We start from the raw sequence: 20,162 nt of genomic DNA, 5'->3' as shown, positions 1-20,162 counted from the left end.
CCATCTGCCCCAAAATGAGGACTCTGCTGAGTCTGAGCTTGGGGAAAGGGAAGTTCCACAGAGCAGCTGAACTTCTCCTTCAGTGAGAGGAGAGTGATTTACATACACGTACCTTCTCCTTGACTGGAGAGAATTTACTTGCAATTAATTTTTCCACAAATCTTCTGAGGCAAAACTTCCAGAGAGATTTGATACAGGCATCCTGGATAGTGATGTAGGCCAGGCAGAATGCCTGAATTATTTTATTGAAGGCTTGGAAAAAGCTGGATTTTTTTTGATTTTTTTAGGACAAGGTATTGTTTGAGGATGATTAGTAGTATACTTGAAAACCATCATATTTATTTACCTTTTCTTTCAGTGTAAAATGACCAGCTGAGACCATTGTTAGGTCAAATGCTTATTTCTGCATAATATTAGAATTCTAAATGCCAGATAAGAGCGTTAGTGTTTTCTCTAAAGAGAAAAATATTCTCCTTTCTTTGGAAATAATTATGTTTTTCTGTTTCCCTTGCATTTTCCTAACCTCTGTGTCTGCCTTGTACTGTTTTATGGAAAACAGTGTTACGAAATGCACAAATAGGCTTCCATTCTGCTTTTCACAGAACACCCCCTGATGGCAATAATTTGCTGAAAAGTGATTTTTAAAGAAAGGAGATAAGGCTGTAAGTACAGAATTATATTACAGAGAAACTGGAGCTTCATGAAGTGTGCTGATGAGTGTTTTTACTGGGGGAGGAGGTTTTCCAGGTATGCGAATCAGTTTTCACTGTAGAAAAAGGATTTTTATAATTTTTCTGTTAAACGAAAATAGAAACTAAGTAGCACAAATTTGAAGTAGTTACTTCTTCAAATATCAGCATACTCAATATCAGCATGAGTAATTGGGTTAATTAACACTCCTGCGAATTACTTCTGACCTGTAGCAGCGTCAGGCTGCCCCTTGAGGACACCGGATCTTCCCGGTGTTTAGATCTAGGCTTTTGGCGCAAGACGATGTTGCCAAAGCAAAGGCCTGTGGCTGCTCCTTCCTTCACACTTCCCTGCTCCACCATTGCTGCTCATGTCCTCCACTCCGACGTGGGTCCTCTGACGGGACTGCCAGTGCCAGCCCCGCCACAGAGCTCCGCCGCGGCCGCCCTCGCCCTGCCCCTGCCGCTCCTCGGCCTCCGCTGCCCTCGGCCTCCGCTGCCCGTGCTGAAGTAGCTGTCCACAGGGGTGCCGCCGCCGCTGGTTGGTTCAGAGGCGCCACAGGCTCCCCCCATTGGCTCAGCTGTGTCCTGCGCCGTGTGCCCTGGGGAACCGGCTGGAACCGGCTGTTGCCGGTGAGGGGGCAGCCCCCCCCTTCTCCCACAGGGGATCCCCCTGCACGCACCCCCACTCCCCCCTGCAACCGAAACTTCGCCATTTACACCCAATACAAGGGGAGGGAACCATCAGCAGCTCGCAGGCCCTGGAGAGCTACAACGACACAGGAGGAGCTGTGAGGAGCCGGCCTGGCTGGGTGCTCCTCCTGCCAGCCTGCAGCTGTCGACTCCTCGCCTGCCAGCCCCCTGTGCCAGGCTGCGCTGGGCTGCTGTCGGGCCTCTGATCTCTGCGCAGACCCATGGAGCCAGAGCTCAGCCCCACTCGAACCTACCTGCTACCAGGAGGAGCCTCATTTCCAGTTTCCTGTGCCACTTTTCCCAGGATTTAATTTACCAGTATGGCTTTGAAGTTAACCCTCTTCTATATGAGTGGTAGGGCCCCATAAGCCCTGCTGTGGTTTCCCACCTGCCCCCACTTAATTATTGCTATTTTTGACTACTGTTGTCTCCTACTCCTCCACAAAAACAACTCTATAATAGATATATCACTCCCGAGAAAAAAATACAAGCAGTAGAAAGTTTCACAAGGTCTCTACCAGAGCTTTCCTACAGGTTACCAGCTCAGCATTTGCCTTACATAAACCACAAACTATACCATCTCACCAGAAGGGAATAAAAACATTTTACCTCCCTGCTTGCAACAATTCTCTTATATTAAAAGCCCCTTCAATTTTAGACAGCGGGTTTAATTTCTATCAGGCCATGCAAGGTATCTATGCCAGACCATTGCTCCCAGCTCAGCGCTACCATCCTCTCTAGTTGCTGTTTTGGATCCTCAAAGGATGCAACCTCATTTGTTTCTCCAAACCAAAACCACCTTGGGCCCGTAACGGAAGAGCTGCTGAAAGACCAGTCACTCAGAAATGAGACATAGTATTTCATCCATTCAGCACAGTGAACTGTGCATCGCCCACACCCAGAGGCCTGGGAGTTTTGAATCTGCTCTGTACCTGAAACACATGCTGAGCTGTTTCAAACCTTTCTTTTAAAAATCAAACAGCTTTTCTTTCTGCTAGAATTTTTTCCTGAAAAACATCTCCAAACTTGTTTCCATAGCACTGTCTTCCCTTAAAGAGAAACTGCTTGCCACTCCTGTTATCAAAGTAACTGTACATTTCACGAGAAGGGCACACAGGTTGTGCCACTATAGCTTGGATCTGAGCTTTTCTCTGAAGATTTCAGTAAAGGTCCCTTTCCATGCTTTGCGCATTACAAGACTTCAGCCTGAGCATCTTTGGAAAACTGCTCTCAAAAGCCACGTTCCTCATAATACAGATCAAGTCCTTGCAGACAAATGGGTAGGGAGTGCAAATATTGTGTTGCAAATATTCAGCTGCCCAGTGCACGTCAACTGTTCATTCACAGAGGCACACACCCGCACAAAGACATTTACTGGTGGCAGCCTGGTCCAAGTGGAAACATTTTCTGCTATTACAGATCCTGTGTGTGTTGCTTTCCAATCTTTCATCAGATTTACAAATAACTGTTCATTTGCTTTCTTCTTCTAGTACTGTGCTTTATACTGTTTATGCATTTGATTTATATAATTTATATTGCTTTTATATTGTTTATACTGTACTTTATACTCGTTGTTACAGAGCTCTTAGTCTATGTACACTGCCTCACAGCTCAGCAGACTTTGTGGTTACAGCAGTAAAAAGACTGCAAAGGTATTTTAGATTCATACTAGAGTTGAAAAGGCTGACTCCTGCATGAGCTGCGTTTGAGTTAAACACAAAGAGATTGTCACATCCCCTATAATCAGAACAACATTAAGAACCTTCCCAAGACACAAATTTATCTAAAATAAACCCCCAACATTGTCCCCTGCAAACTGTACTGTCTTGAACTGATCTTGAAAAAGCCCCAAATCTTAAGGGATCCACTCCTGACTGAGGGTGCTGTTTTGACACCCTGACCTATTTTCAAACCGCTTCCCTTTCAGACAAGGCTTAGTGCAGTTTAAAGCAATGAAGGTTAAGCAGCAGTACCCCAGCAATGTCTCAGTTTTGCAGTTTCACGCGTGGTTCAGGTTCCCCTAGGGATCAGGGTCTGCTCACCAACATCCTCCACCTCCCTGCAAAATGCTGCTCCTCTACAGCCCGCCATCCCCAATGGCTTGAAGACAGCCCAAGCCCTGTCTTTGGCTGCCAAGCTGGAGTGATTCTGTTATCAGAGGATACTTGAAAGCAGTACCCAGAGAAAACGACCTACCACAGTAAGCTCCCCAAAAAGCCTCTTTTTTTTTTTTGGTTAATCAAGCAAGCCACGTTGTTTAAACAAAAGCAAGGTAACTTTGGAACAACAACTCCATGTTTTTGGACTTAAATTAACATGTCAAATAGGGAAAATGTAAACTAATCAGTCAGAGAAACAAAACAGAACTGAAGAGGCTCATACCTACATGAATATTCGGTTTGAGCAGTGATAGCAGCCTCACAGGGAGCAGACAGAGAAGCAGGACAATGAAGGAGATGTAAAGGCACTGGTTCCTTCTGTGTGATGAATCTAAAATGCAGAAAACCAGATGTGTTTCTGTGCCAAAAAAGTATTGAAGTTTGCAAGTTACCCACAAGTGCTATTGCTTTCCACGGGAGTAAATGAGTCCTCAGTGTCTTGAAGTTCATGCGTGGATGCACAGGTCGAGAGATCTGTGCCCACAGGTCGCCCACTCTCTTGTTGAGTGGGAGACCTCAGGGCTTCTGCACAGCATAGCTGAAGTGAAAGGTTTACGCTTAGACCCTTAAGGGCAGAGGAAGAAACTGAAAAGCAGGCACTGCTTACCTAAGTGTTTCAGTCAATTAACATGGTGGTTAAGATATCCTGAAGGGAAGAAGTAAGGTTGAAATCTCACCTTCCTTGGTTAAGTGCACTAACAACTAAAATATTATATAAAAGTAGAGTACGCATTTCCCTTCTTAAATTGTGGTACAGTTTACTTCAGTATTCCTTTACTTATATCTTCTAAGTTTTCCAGGGTTTTTCCAATTACTCATAAGCTGGATTTGATAGTCCTCAATTTTGTCTCATGTGTGCTTCCTTCCTGTAGTTAGACTAGGTTGGTTGAAGAATGAGTAGCTACTGTGGTGCTCATTCTGCTTTTCTCACTCAATGATCTCCAGCTTTGTTACTGTTCTGTTCCGTGCATATTTGGAGTATTTCAGTTACTTAAGGCTTATTTTCTCTTGATGGATAACTTGGATTAAAGTTATGAAAGGATTTAAGTAATTATCCTGGAATAACTGTGTTTATGAACTACAGAATTGCTACAATGGTTTATCTCAAACTGTTTTCAAAATGGATCATCTTAAACCAGATGTTGCACTTTTATCCTGGAACAAGAGTATTCACAGATGAATTATTCAGGGACTGCTGTTCTGGAAAAAGCTATTCTTGAGTAAGTATTTCTGAGAAGCTCACATGTAGAAAGGCTTTTCTGCTGATGTTCTCCACAATTCACTCATCACTCACAACATTTAGTGTAACAGCAATCTGGAAGCAGAGGTGAAAAGAATTACAAATCTCACTTGATGTGCCATGTGGGTTGTTTTTCCTGCAAACAGCTTAGATGTTCCTTTATAGCCATTAAAAGTTTATTAAAATGCATGAGAGACATCCATTATAAACCAGAAAAAAGAAGTCCATTAATATTACATATCAAATGAGAGTTATAGACACACATTTCCCCCCCCCCCCAATGCCCAAACACCAAAAAAAGCACATTTAAATGTAGAAATTTAGAAAGGGCAGGAGAATATTTTTATACTGTGCTGAGTAATTGATTAAACTATTAAAAAGTGGATCAATAATGAGACCTTCTGCCTAGAAATCCAGCCAGTTCCAAACAATGCTGGCATAGCTCTGTGACATCATGATGCAGCTGACATTTCCTGACCTTGCATACTTTGAAGGCAAATTGTATGGCCTTCACACAATAGTTCTGGGAAGAATGAAAATAACCCATAAATATTTGAAGGGTGGTGACAAGAAGGAAGAATGATCCTTTAGGATAAACACAGCGCTACAGCTAGAGTTAGTAGGATGAAATTAAGGAAAAGGTGAAATGTGTGAATTTGTGGCTGGAAAGCTGCCTGGCAGAGAAGGACCTGGGAGTGTTGGTTGACAGCCGCCTGAATATGAGCCAGCAGTGTGCCCAGGTGGCCAAGAAAGCCAATGGCATCCTGGCTTGTATCAAAAATAGCATGGCCAGCAGGGCTAGGGAAGTGATCCTGCCCCTGTACTTGGCACTGGTGAGGCTGCACCTCGAATACTGTGTTCAGTTTTGGGCCCCCCACTACAAGAGGGACATTGAGGTGCTGGAGCGTGTCCAGAGAAGGGCAACGAAGCTGGTGAAGGGTCTGGAGCAGAAGTCTTATGAGGAGCGGCTAAGGGAACTGGGGTTGTTTAGCCTGGAGAAAAGGAGGCTGAGGGGAGACCTTATCGCTCTCTACAACTACCTGAAAGGAGGTTGTAGAGAAGTGGGGGTCGGTCTCTTCTCCCTGGTAACAAGTGATAGGACAAGAGAAAATGGCCTCAAGTTGCTCCAGGGGAGGTTTAGACTGGATATTAGGAAATTTTTCTTCACTGAAAGGGTTATCAAGCATTGGAACAGGCTGCCCAGGGAAGTGGTTGAGTCTCCATCCCTGGAGGTATTTAAAGGACGTTTGGATGAGGTGCTTAGGGACATGGTGTAGTGGTGGTCTTGGTAGTGTTAGGTTTACGGTTGGACTCGATGATCTTATAGGTCTTTTCCAACCTATACGATTCTGTGATTCTGTGATTCTGTAGGTGGCCTATCACGAGAGAATTCCTGTTTGTAAGTTACTAAGCTATATTTGGATACAAAATAAGCTATATTTGGATACAAAATAAGAAGAGACTTCTCCCAAGAGAAGTGCCGTAACACTTTTACTGGGATCTTTTCATGCTGGTCTATGCACAGCTATATTCGCGTGCAACACCAATTAACACTATTGACAGAGAGTGGATTATTTGTTCAGTACTTGAATGATTATTTGTTCAGTACTTGTCCAGTTTACCTATGAGGTCTTCTTTCGGTTACATACTGGAAACTGATTTAGAGTGAGTTTCACAGATGTATAGAATGTGAAGAAGAATGTGAAAAAGAACATATGGAAGAAGTGAACAAGCATAAACTGCTGTCCTAAAACAATATTCATTCCTGACTGCAGCTTTAAAGATGTTACTGTTTTCTTTGTAGTCAGCTCGAGCTGTTTTTTAGCTTTTCAGCCCCCTAGGAGACTTCGTACTGCAGGATCCTCTCAAAATTAGGTCTTTCTTTTCCAAGGTATGTGCAATGTTAGTACCTCTGTGTAATTCTTGCAGTGCAGCTCAGCAGGCTTTTGCCAAGTAGTAGCTTTCAAGATAACTCCCTATTGGTCCCCTCTGGAAGCAATTGATTAGTAGCTTGGCTTTAAACAAAATATTTTTCCAAAATCTTTTCTCCTTAAATAAGCTTTTCATAGCTTGTAACCATTTTCATTCTCCTGTAAATTATAGGACATATATTTTTGGAGGAAAATCGTTCTCTTTCCAATACTAGGAAGTTAATATGTGCTGATCACAGCCAGCAGAGCCAAAGGTGTCTATGAAACATCCCAGGTGGATAAGCTGCTTTGCTATTAAAGATGAATCATCACTTGTTTGCATTTATTTCACTCACGTCTTAGAATTGTAACCCTGAAAGATTAAGAAGAAATAAATTAGGTTTTAAAAAACATTCTCCTTCTTTATGACAACTTCTGAAATTGTACTGCAGAACTTAATCCTTCCTTGCAGAAGGAGCTCAATTTTCACAGTACCCTCAATATTGCAGCACATTATTTTAGGTGGTTGATGTGGTTTAGCCCCAGTCGGCAACTAAGCACCATGCAGCCACTTGCTCACCCTCCCCCCTCCCAGGGGATGGGGGAGAGAATTGGAAAAGCAAAAGTAAGAAAACTCGCGGGCTGAGATAAGAACAGTTTCCTAATGGAAATATAATAATAGTAATAATAGTAATAGTAATAATAATAATAATAATAATAATAATAATAATAATAATAATAATTTGTAATGAAAAGGAAAATAACAAGAGAGGGAGACAGAGAAGAACAAAACCCAGGGAAAAACAAAAAAACAAGTGATGCAACTGCTCACCACCCACCGACCGATGCCCAGCCAGTCCCCAAGCAGCGATCGTTGCCCCCTGGCCAAGTCCCCCCAGTTTCTATACTGAGCATGATGGCATATGGTATGGAATAGCCCTTTGGCCAGTTTGGCTGAGCCCCCTCCCAGCTTCTTGTGCAGCTGGCAGAGCATGGGAAGCTGAAAAGTCCTTGACTGGTGTAAGCACTACTTAGCAACAGCTCCAACATCAGTGTGTTATCAACATTATTCTCATACTAAATCCAAAACACAGCACTATACCAGCTACTAGGAAGAAAATTAACTCTATCCCAGCTGAAACCAGGACAGTGGTCTTCTCCAGGTAGAAGCTGTGAATGAAATTCTCAGTATAGTTATTAATCTGCTTCTGCAGAGTTCACCTGCAAGATCAGGAAATGTTAACAACTTCGTCAATTGAAACAGCACAAACCTTTAACAGAGCAACATGAAGCATAATATTAATCACCAAAAGTCTCCTCTATCTTTGAAAATGCTATGGTTTCTTCTACATATGATATTAGACAAGTGGACACTGCAAACAAGTGCAGAATAACTTGATACTACATTTACAGCGAACTGGAAATCTTTGGGATACATCACATCAACTCTGCTTACAAATTAGGTCCCAATCACTTTTTTCCTAATTTTTTTAGATACATTTCAGTATATATCAGCCATGAAGAAAAAGAAGAAATAGCTGATGCACAAAACTCCTGACATTTTTTTCTTGCTACTGTTACATATGTGAGTGGTGGCGTATTGCAGTCAGCAATTTATTGAACAGTGTTGTTTGGTTTTGAATCAAGAAGAAAAAAGTCACATTACTCATAAAGAATTCTATAGTTTCTATATTCAAGTTTAAGAAATGTACTGAATATGCTGTAGCAGATTCATGATGTCCAGCTATTTCTGTGGCATAGTATTATTGCAGAGGGGAAGGAACCAAATATGATCATCTTCTGCGAAAACTGTTGAACATTTAGATTGCAAACTATTTTGTTATGATTGTAATGTCTGTATTAATTAAACTAAGGGTTAAACATCTTTTTGATAAAGATTAAAGTCCTTCAGCTGCAACTGTAAAATGCTCAGTTTCAACCTGTCAAAGTTTAGATGGAAAGGGAACACACAGTTTGGGGCATATAGCTAGAGAATACTCATCACACAAATTTCTTGCTCTAGAAGTCTAGTACAGGTACATTACACATCTGTCCCCATTCTTTCATAATCTGAGATTTGACACACAAGTCAAAAGAGCCCAAAAATGGATTTCACATAGTGTTTCAATGCACATAGACTGGAGCTACTTGTATGTATAAATCCACTTGGTATTAATGTGTGTCTGAATTGTTGAAGTACACAAGCAGAAAGCTTGCTTTTTACTCAGATTTAAATCACTGAAACTAGTTCTATCTAGAATAATACATAAACTTTAATGTTATCACAGTTTTCCACGGGCTTTAGTAAAGATTAGTGGCAACTGGTCATCTGCTCCAAATTTATATGCATTTAATCAGAGTGGCTCTGTAGTGATAATTACAACAAAATTCTGTGTTACCTCTGCCCTTAGTACATTTCTGTAGATATTGCCAAAATATATGTACTGAAAATACGTGCTTATCTGCAGAGAGTTTTGGAAATTTCCATAACATCTCTTTTTTTAGTTTTAGGCTTGTTTGTATATTTCTGAATTTTACATTTTCCTGCCCTCTGGCTTGTAAATTATCTGTAAAAACATATATTAATAAATCCTTGTATTTTCCCTCTTGATAAAGAAAACTGATTTGAACTTGCTTACTCTAAAAGTCCAGAGTATTTCTAATTGAATTGTAAATCCTGTATTTTATACATTGCTATATTTACATCACACTTTTTAATTCAACTCTCAGGCACCATTTATCCTGACAAAAAAATTAAATTAAATTTTAAAATGGGACTATGAATGTTAAAGAGCCTTAAACATTGTTTGATTATAGCCAAAGGTTAAATTTCTGTGGCTATGAATGTGAACAGAGTTAGTTTGGCAATGAGTTGTTTTGAAAATCTATGCTATGTACCTAATTTCCAATGATTTTCAATAGGAGTTGGTTTCTTATGCTCTGTAGATGTCATAAAATAATTTAAAGAATGTATCTAAATCTGTATTGGATTATCAGTGATTCACAAGGATGTTGCAGCGAACTTTAGAAGTTAGCAAAGCACTCATTGAAAGTCTGTGGCGTGGATTTAACATTTAGATAGTATAGGAATCTAGGCTTTTAGACTTTTACATTACTAGATGGAATAAATCACTAAAATGTAGTAAAATTCAGGGTAACCTGGAGGCTGATAACCTGTAACACTTCCCCCTTTTGACTGTTTTTATATCATGGTTTTACTAGCTCTATAGTTTGAATAGACAAAACAAAATACTTTAGCATCCTTCCAAAATCTGAATTCAAACTTTTCTACAGAATTCTGGTTTGATGATAACTAATATTTTCCTAGTGTCACTGATTGCATTAAGTCTTCTGCCAATTCCAAATAAGAAATAACACTGTTAATCCAAAAAAGACCGCCTGAGAATTATTGTCATGGAACCATAAGAAGGGAAGATAAGGAGAATGTAAACCTGTTGAATTGCTTCAACCTGTATGTAGGTTGAAGCAGTACTGTAAAATGGTATATCAAAGAACATATAGAATATATTAGAAATGTGATGATTCAAAGAAAATAGTGGTTAGTCATTGCATTAATAGTGTTAATCAATGAAAATTATTTTTCTGCAAATTAATACTTTTCAAAAATTGGGGAAGTGTAAAGGTACTTTTTTGTCAAAAAGTCAAATACTTTTTAAATCAAAAGTGCTGAGAAAAAAAGTCAGTTTCCAAACTAGGAATTGTTTGTGTAGCTCTTATGTATTGGTGAAAGGGAACAACAAAATAATCAGGAATGCCTCTGGATTACACTCCAGGAAGTGTACCTCTGGAACACTCCAGAAAGAGCCAGAGTGGCCTCCAGGGATTGCTGCACCAAATGCAACTTAGCAGAACTGTCAGTTTTGTGTTGGGAAGGATCCGTTCCTGGGTTTATTCTGGAATGAGGAAGTAAAAATGAAGTCTTCTGCAGCCTGTTTTTGACACACTCATCTGGTGCTGAGTTGATGTTGGGCCAAATAGTTTCATTATAATATCTTTGGGGAGGAAGAACTGGAAGTGACAGTGATGGTCAGATATTTTAGAGAAAGGGGGCTGATTTCATTTTGGTTTTTTAGCCTGTGAAAAATCTATTTTATCATTAGAATCTGTCCTTCACCAGCTGAATAAAGGCAATTCATCAGTTTGGATAATTCTTATCATGCAGATGAGAGAGTTGTAATAGTATAGGTAACTTAAATCTTTTGCTCTTTTGTATTTTTCATGAGTAGTATGGCCTCCCTAACTCCGTACATAATGTGGTACTCTGAAACTAATTTCCAGTGAAACCATTAGTTTCAAGGCTTTCTTTTAGCCTATTCTGGTTTTGTTTGTCCTGACTCATCAGTAGTCAGCTTCTTATAATGAGATTTTCATCAGAATAGTACAGGTTTATTCTTTAGTACTCCTCCAGGGGTGGAACAAACCTGCTTAGATTAGCTTTTTGGTGCCAAAAGGGGTCAATAGTTGCCTGCTAAAAGAAGAAGCTAGACCAAATATCTTATTATTGCTCCCTCATCTGGATTTCTCTTCTAATGTTATTTGCTCTGTTCCATTTTAGTAGTTACGATTATGTCTTGGTCTACCTGGACAGAACAATAAAATTTGATGAAGTACCAACTGCAGACATAAAGTCCACCTAAACCTTGTCCTAAATCTTGCAGAGTTACGAGGGAGGAAGTTGTAAGTCAAGCACCTCAACATTCCTGAGCAGTCACCATCAGAAGATTATTTTACACTGGAAGCTGTGTAAAGTACCATACCATATTTATAAAAATAGTTTCTAACCCAAAGAGAAGGAAGTTAGGGAGGAAACTTGCTGTATGAATTCTTTGACATATCTGTTTCAGGGTCCCCCAGGCCTGTGCTATCATACAAACAAAACAAAACAATCCCCCAAAACAATCTTATCCCACAGTATTTATGAATTGTCGAAGTTTGTTCTTTGTGAATAAACAATTCAATGCCAACAATCTTTTCTTTAGTTTGGCAGGCAGCTGTCTTCAAACTTTTGATACCTGTAGTGTTATTTGTTGTTCAAAATATTCTCTAAAAATGAGTGCAAACAAAAAAAAGTGCTTTTATTCTGTTTGACTATTTCTTGTTGGTTTTCTTATGTTACTAGAATGACTGTGTGTTTAAAGTTGATTTTGCCGGTTGTTGACTGAGACTATGTAACAAACAAGAAATCTCAGCTTCTAGTTGCCAGTCTTGCATTGCTCTCAGAGCTCCAGCTGCTGCAACTGGCAGTTTCCATTAGAATCTCCACTTTTGTTAAATAACGTAAAATTCTAGCTTTTCAGGTGAAAATATAACCTGATTGCAAGGATGGAAAACTGATACCCAAACTGGTTATCCCCATGCTAATTTTGTATGTTACATTTTGGTAAAGAAGAAGGGATTAAGAGAGTTCTGGTTCACCATCTTGAACACATAGTTGGCAGTGTTTAATAACAGAGCATGATAAATGATCAGTCTTCCATATTTCTGTATGTATTTTGCAAACAAATTTTTGCAATAGAATATTTTTCCAGAAGAAATTGCTGCTTAGCCAACCCCAAATTTTTGGGTGGGATTGTGTTTACTTGGGCTAATTGGCAGTTTGCCTGATTTCCTTACTTGATTTGGGTGTATCAGCGAATAATCAATATTAGGTAATTTCCTGTTTTACAGATAGGTTCTAATCAGGTTGATGACTGCACTTTACTGTTCTTCTTGGACATACATAGCATCAAGACAGAGACTGTCTCTGACCACACCAATGTGTAAAAATATATCGCTCTGTTTGTACTTTGTACATGTGGAGTAACACTTTTATGCTTTTGAGAATATGAAACAATTTTAAGCTGTATCTGTGATGTATAAGGCAGTCATTTTAATTTCTTATTTCACCCTCAGTCAGTAACAAAGCAAATATTAAAGAGGAGATAAGCAATGTATATCCCAGTTAAAGTGAAGCTTTACATCTCGTGTTTCAATGGGAACTGACCAGATAGATACATGAATTAATCATGGACTGGATCCACTAGGAAGCATATTGAAAAAACATAGTTTTCTGGCCACTTGGTGACCTAAACACCATTGAAATAGTCTCACTAAATGAACAGCAATTTTGGGGGACCCCTCTGCACCTCTGAACAGTATGCAGTGCTCCATGTATGAAACTCCAACTATGCATAGTGATCTTAAGAGTCCTAACTGAAGTCTTTCACTGAAAATAGGGCAAGAAATCCAGAAAAGGAACATTAGACTAGAAAGGGAAACAAAGAAGGGGAACCATGCTACAGAATAATTATTTGTAGATGTGTCTCAATCTGTGCTTAACACGTTTTTGCAAATTGCAAACCAGATTCATGCATTTTCACTTTCTTCCTGTGCTTGTACTCCTTTAAACTTTGACAGAACTTTTGCAGTTCACATTTTTCCATTGAGAAAGCAGAAAATGTAGTAGATATACTATTGATATCTTCCCCAAACCATTTGCAGGGCTTATGTGTCCTCTTATGGATCTGCTGTTCCGATTACACTGTCCTTCTGCCTTGTCACTTCATAAAATGCTCTTTTCCTTGTTGAGAGGCTTCATACTGATTTCAACGTCCCCATCTGAAACCTGTTGGTGCATGGTTGATCTGACAGCTCACTGGGCATGGAGTTTGATGGTATAGTCAGGCAAGTGACCCAAAGAACAGAAGGCTGAGACTAGCAAGTAGTACAAAAGATTAATATAACTTTTCTCCCATTTAAAAAGACCATGGGTCTCTGGAATAATCTCATCATCTTCCCCTAAGAGATCAGGAGATAAATTCATTGTATACTGTTTTTGATATTTGTTTATGTTGAAGTATATTCTTAGAACTGTCTTAGTATGTTTTAACTTTTATTTCTACTAGGCAGATTTTCTGGAATAAATACCTATTACTGAATTACCTTGTATTTAAAAATAACATAGAAAAAATGAGGATGCCTATGTGGTCCTCTACTGCAGAATTACATCATCAGAATCTGACTATCCTCTGAGCTGGCCAATGATGTAATAAGATTAATTTTTACTCATGAGAGTTAAGATATTTAACCTCTGCTATTAACAAGAGAATCAAGAATTTTATTACAACTGCTAAAGGTCTGAGCCTGGATTTCTTGTAAATAATGCAGAATGGCTGGTCTCCACCAAACCCTGAAACTGAAAGATGCTGAATTCCCGTTTCTGGAACATATTTTACCTCAGGGGAACTGTGATATGTTCTCACCCTATCATCTAATGAGATAAGCAAAACTGAACATAATGTAACCAAGCCAAGTCTTAACTCCCACCCCCTTCTTTCCCCCCTCCCTAGTTTTTGATCTCTTTGCTACAACTGCTAGTTTTTCTTAAATATCTGGGACAAGATGCAAAAACAATGAATGTATTTGAGAAGGAAATAGAATACGTATCACTGAGTTACAGTTCTAACAAACTGGATAACAAACTTGCATAAATTTTTAAATATTAAGTTTCAGTTTGGAAATTTTAAACTGGGAAAATTCTGTCCAAGGTTATTGAAAAAAGTGCTCTCCTGGGTTCTGATATTAGTTTTGCACTTAATTAGATAAGCTACTGGACTGTAGTGGCCAGTGAGCTGTCTGAAATACATTCCAGCTGCCAGAAAGAAAAATTGCATTGAAGTCTGTCTTTAGATGCTGACAATGAGATACTGTGGTCTGTCCCCTACTGAGTGTGTGTGTGTGTGTGTGTGTAGATAGGAAGAGGGAGAGGAGAAAGTTTGGCCAGATTGATATTTTCATTGTTTTTATTATGCTTTGCTTTCTCTGCTTTTATAGCAGGCTTATTAATGTCCGTGCTCCCAACAGTGCTTTCAGCATCCCCTCAGGCAGCTGCCTGCTACTACCTGTTTCTGTAGTAGATCTCCTTTGTCTTGCTTGCTGTCTGTTTCTGAATCTGCCCACCTCCAGTGCAATGGCATGCCTCCTGTTAATTGAAACCTCGTGATTAAGTGTTCTGTTGCATCAGCAGAGTTAGAAGTCTAACCTCAGCTATTAATGACAGCTCACTTATCAGAAGGGTTACTTGAAACAAATGCAATAAAACATTAAAGAAATGCTTGATTGAAATAATTTTTTGTAGTTTATTCACTCTCTTACTGTCAAATAATGTTTTTTGCCTCTTTTTAATATTTTTATCATATAAATGGTTTGATGGCTTAAATACTGAAATACATCCAAATATATTCTACATATATACTCAATATGTTTATCAATAAGCATATATACTTGATGTAAAACTGTATGTGTTTCAAATTAGTAAAGTACAAATATATGAGACAATTTTCTATTTATTGATAATTAATTTAAATTCTTATAAGACCAATACCATGACTATACTAATATATATTTGACATAGAGACCATTTGCTTACTCAATAGTTGTGTTTTGTTCTTTGAAAGTGTTCTTGCATTTCACTTTCACCTTTCCAGTTGAAAATAGCTTTCCTCACAATGTATAATTGCCATTTTTCCTGGCTTTGCTCCATAACTGCTCTGTAAACCATAAACAACAAATGAGCAGGGGCTTTTCCGATGGTCTCTGCGGGGGATTGGTCTTGCCAGTGCTGAGCGCTCAGAATTATGATGAATTTTCACACTTCCAGGGGCTGCTTGGTGAGTTTTATGTTGATATTTATGTCATACCATGCTTTACCTACCCTGTACGAATGTTCTGAGGCTATATGCTAGAAGCCATGATGAAACTCTGTTATATCAAACCTGCTTCACAGAAGTCTACAAGTTTTGATGAGAAAGTTTCTGTGAACAAAAGCTTAGATAGTGAGCCATTACAGAATAACTAGTAAACTGAGAGTAAAGGTACCTACCTGGGAAATGGAAGACAGAGTCAAGTCCTTATTCTGCCTAAAAGAAAGCAAAGACATAAACCTGAATCTCTCCTTGAGGAGAGCTTCTTGTCTCAGCGAATGCTGAGAGCATCCAGAGTTAAGCTAATTCATCTCTTCTTTCAGCTTACTCCACAAAATAGGCTGACTTTATAACCTTCCAGTACTCCAGTAAATCACTGTTCCAACCAGAGTGAGCTAAACACAGTGGAAGAGCGTGAGCAAAGAGGCTTGTATCAGACTCAGTTGGTACCTGCGTACTTCCCTCAGACTAGAAGAGCAGGGTGAGCACGACACCGCACTGATCACCCTAAGCACCTTCCAGGTGAGACACCAGCTTGCACGCTGCCAGCGTGGGCATCTCTGCATCCTGGTTCCCTGGGCAGTATGGGCATATTCTGTTTCTGGCCTTGAATTGGCAGAAGCAGGTCAGGTGCTTGAGCTTGGATTTCTCACTGTATTATTGCAGCCTTTTCTGGATAATGGACTGTTTTGGTAGGGATCAAAGGAGAGAAGGAAAGTTCTTGATCAAGATAGAGCATATGTGCCTTAATGACTTTATTCTTCATGCTGTTAAAATACTGCAGGATGTTTTAAGCCAATAAGATCGTATGACTGAGCACTGGAAAATTTCAGAATACAAGACTTGTAAAGCTAATAAATAATTCAGTTAAATAAAGGAAACATGTTTTTTTCCCCTGGTAATATTCTCCAAAGTTATACTGGGAGAATGTTGCAGCCAAACTTCCTCTCAGTTCAAGGATGTTCAGGACTAGGATTTGGTTTCTCATGGAATCTGCATAGATAAGAATTTGTTGTCAAATTGCTGAAGCATCTGCTTTGTCAGTTTTGTCTATGAAGTTGCTGGAGCAGTAAAGCAAAGCACTTTGGGGATGTACAGAATGTGAATAAAGATTAAAAAAATCTTTAGGAAAGGATGGAAGGCTGAAGCAGGAAGCAAGAAAAGCCTGCTTATTTAGCATATATGAACTTTACCAGTGTTTCACTAGAATCTGACAAAACCAGACGGTATCTCAACTGAATTTATTTTTAATAGTGTAAATTTACTGTAAGAGGAATTGAATGTACAAAGAAACTAAATGCTCACCATGGTATACTGGATTGTCTATAGGGATTAAAGCTGAATTTTGTGAAGCACTTTTTTTGCCAAATGTGTGTATACTCACATGAATGATTCCTATTCTTGGAAAGTTATGGTAACTATTTTCGTTACTGTTTATATTAATGCTGTTAACTGAGCATTCCTGTTTTTCATTGTGATTTTATTGTCCTTAAGCCAAGATCTCAAGTCCTTACAATTATATTTTAAAAGGATCTTGGGACATATATGTTGACTATCTAAGCTTTAATTGATGTAATTGAAACGGTAACTCAGCCAAAATTCCTGTTGATTTCACTAGGAAGAAGGATCCAGCCATTAAAATAAAAGTAAAGGATTCAATGAAAAATACCTAAGCAAGCCCAGAATGATTAATGCTCACAGCAATGATGAATTATGTGTCAAATTAAATTACTTGATTCACATCAAGTATTTTATTTACAGTACAGTTCTCATAAATAAATACTTTTCCTTCAGAAAGCAGAGTGGATTTTTCAGCAGTTTGCATGGAGTTAAACCTACAGCTATTAAAAACAATGAGAAATTTGCTGTTAACTTTGGTTAAGTAAGTCAAGGTGAAGAGGGTTTGGAAATCCTTCTAATTTCAGGCTGAAAATCAGTTATACGGAAGTGTATGAATTGTGGCAGATATAGATGGAATAGGTTAAGATACTAAGCTCCATTTCCCTGTTCTGTAGTTCTTGCCTGATTCATGAACATTGAGTTTCTAATAATACTGGCAGAGCACTACATCTTTTTCAGACAGACTTTAAAAAAAAACCCCAAATATCAGATGGCAAACTGGAGATAGATTTAGGGGGGGTTTTGACCTACTTGTTATTGTCTTTTTACAGAGATTTAGCTAGTAACAAAAAGATTAGTATTTATCTTTTCAAGCATCATAAACAATGAAAATCTGAATATTTATCAAGTCTCTTTTTCAACACTTTCTTTCCATCTGGACCTACCTTGCGGCTCCCTGCTTTCTTGAATCAATGTTTTTCAGAGTAGTGGCTCCTGTCAGTCACTCCAATGCTTCTGTGTCTGGGCACACTGATATGTAACAGTGGGCAGCTGACATGGAAATGGCCAAAGCAGGAAGGAGGTCTGAGCTGCATTTTTAAAGATAACTAAAAAAAAAAAAAAAAAATCATTACAGGAAAGTTAAGGTTCTCTTAAAAGCAAGGCTCGTTTTTGGCTAGGCCTTTTCTGTACTTGCCCTTGAGTCCTATAAATAGTAAGCATTCGAAAAATGTAGTAAGTAAACATTATGACTGTCAAAATAAGATGCATTTAGATGGAGAATTTTTAGAGGAGTAGATGGTATTGCTTTATGTAATGAAATTGATAACACAGTCTTGTCAAATTACCATGAAGAGTTTGTTTACATTTGGCTTATTTCCTAGGCAGCATTACTGCCTTTCTAGTACAGACAAAGCTTATTGAAAACTTTGTCATGGTCTTTTCATGTTGTAGAATTGCACAACTGAAAACAATATTAATTACATTTTCAGCAACCAATTGTTCATTTTGCGTTAGGGGAAAAAAAGAAACAGCAGCAAAGCAAAACTCCACATGATATAAATCCCATTAAATGTTCAAGGAAAGAAGCTCATATTTATTTCTTTACCTAAGCAAGTATTGCAGGAAGAGATTTAAGTTGTGCTTACTACTTTTCAGGGCAAAGTGTGAGGAAAAAATGAGTAATCCCACTAAAATTACCTCCATTTTGTTTGAAGAAATTAAAAGCTTGTCACCCTCTTTCCTAATTCTGCTTTTTCCTAATTCTGAATCTTTCCATTATACATTTAGACTTTTTTTTTTAAATCAGGGCAAGCACATATTTTTATTGCAAAAATGGATGTTCAGTACTGGCTTGATTATGACTTATTTTGGAAGAGCAGCTCAACACATTTCATTATCTACATATTCCCAGTGACCTTAACTTGTTGGCTCTTTTCTTGCAGGACAAAGCTTATGTGATGTCAGGGTTTTTGTCAGAGGACTCCCCTGTGAATGGTAGCATCAGGCAGCAGTGGAAAAGCATACAGCCAATAAAAAGGGAGAATGTGGATTTTACAGGCCATAGACAATATGCTTTTTTGCCTTTATCTTGGTGAGTGTGGGAAAGGTGGGAGGTGTTGCAAAAAAAAATCCTTGACCTCCTCGGGAGAATCAGGACAAAAACTGAGAGTGAATTTATAAAACTGGATCAGCAGTGCGAATTGGTCAGGATAGCTTTTGTTAAGTAAACTAGACAGTGGTGAAAATCCAGACTTCAATGCATTCAGTCTTCTACATGAGAATAACTGGCTGAAGCACAGGAAACCAGTTTAGTCTGGGATAGTTTGACTTTTTCTGCTAGGTTATTTTTGCAGTGTAATCTTTATCTCATTTTACAGCCCATAGTCTGGAAAATTCTTACAGCTCATAGTTGAGGAACTTGCATGAGCAGGTAGCTTTTGGGCAGAAATTTTGCTAACTTGAAAAGAGAAGAAGGAAAAGCTTGGGGCAAAGCAAGAATATAAAGTTATTGCAAATCTTCGACTTTAATTTGCAGCAAATTGAAATAAAATTTAACCACATTTACTGTTATGAAAACATGTTCAACAAATATCGGTGAGAGTCTAGATCATGGTAGATATTTATGCTATGAATGATGACTAGGTAGTAAACCACACACACAATAAATCATGTGCTTAAATATTTTTTATTGATCCATTTGATCAATAGAAAATGATTTGTATAAATATATGAATACATGTGAATTGCCTATGCCAATTTCACTTCTAATTAAAAAAAAAAATCCTAATAAGAAGGAGAGTAATTTCCTGTAAATGAGGAATTTCTTATTTGCTACATTATTTAATGAAGTTGTGCCCTGTGGAACACTAGGCAGTAACTAGTGCTGATTTCTTCTTTGCCACTGTGATGCCCTTTTCTCCTTGATATAGTATTTTTGAGACACCAGCCATTTTTTTTTCAAAGCTTTAAATGGGAGTCAACTGTTTAACACTATTTATAGGAAGAAATGGATCTTATAATAACTGATATAGGTCTGAAATTATTTTAAAATGTTAGGAAAATGTATTAATAACTGGAAGCAAATTACATATTAAAAATTGTCACATTGTTAGTGTTCATATGTTTCTGTTCTGTGCAATGAGAGAGAGAGGTGAAAGTACTTGGAATAAATACTGCAATGAGGTCTTTGTAGGAGCACCTTGAATATATTTTCCAAGAAAGAATTGCATTCTTGAAGCAAGGACAATTTTTTTAGAAGGGTATGTGGGGTGGGTTGACCCTGGCCAGCACCCACACAGCTGCTTGCTCACTTACCCCACATCACCTGTGCCCCAGCAGGACAGAGGAGAGACTAGGAAGAGCAAAACTCAGAAAACTCATGAGTTGAGATAAAGACAGTTTAATAAGTGAAGGAAAGAGGGGAAAAA

Source organism: Mycteria americana, chromosome 4 (genome assembly GCF_035582795.1).
Source record: "Mycteria americana isolate JAX WOST 10 ecotype Jacksonville Zoo and Gardens chromosome 4, USCA_MyAme_1.0, whole genome shotgun sequence".
Taxonomy (NCBI): domain Eukaryota; kingdom Metazoa; phylum Chordata; class Aves; order Ciconiiformes; family Ciconiidae; genus Mycteria; species Mycteria americana.
This window is presented reverse-complemented; position numbering follows the sequence as displayed.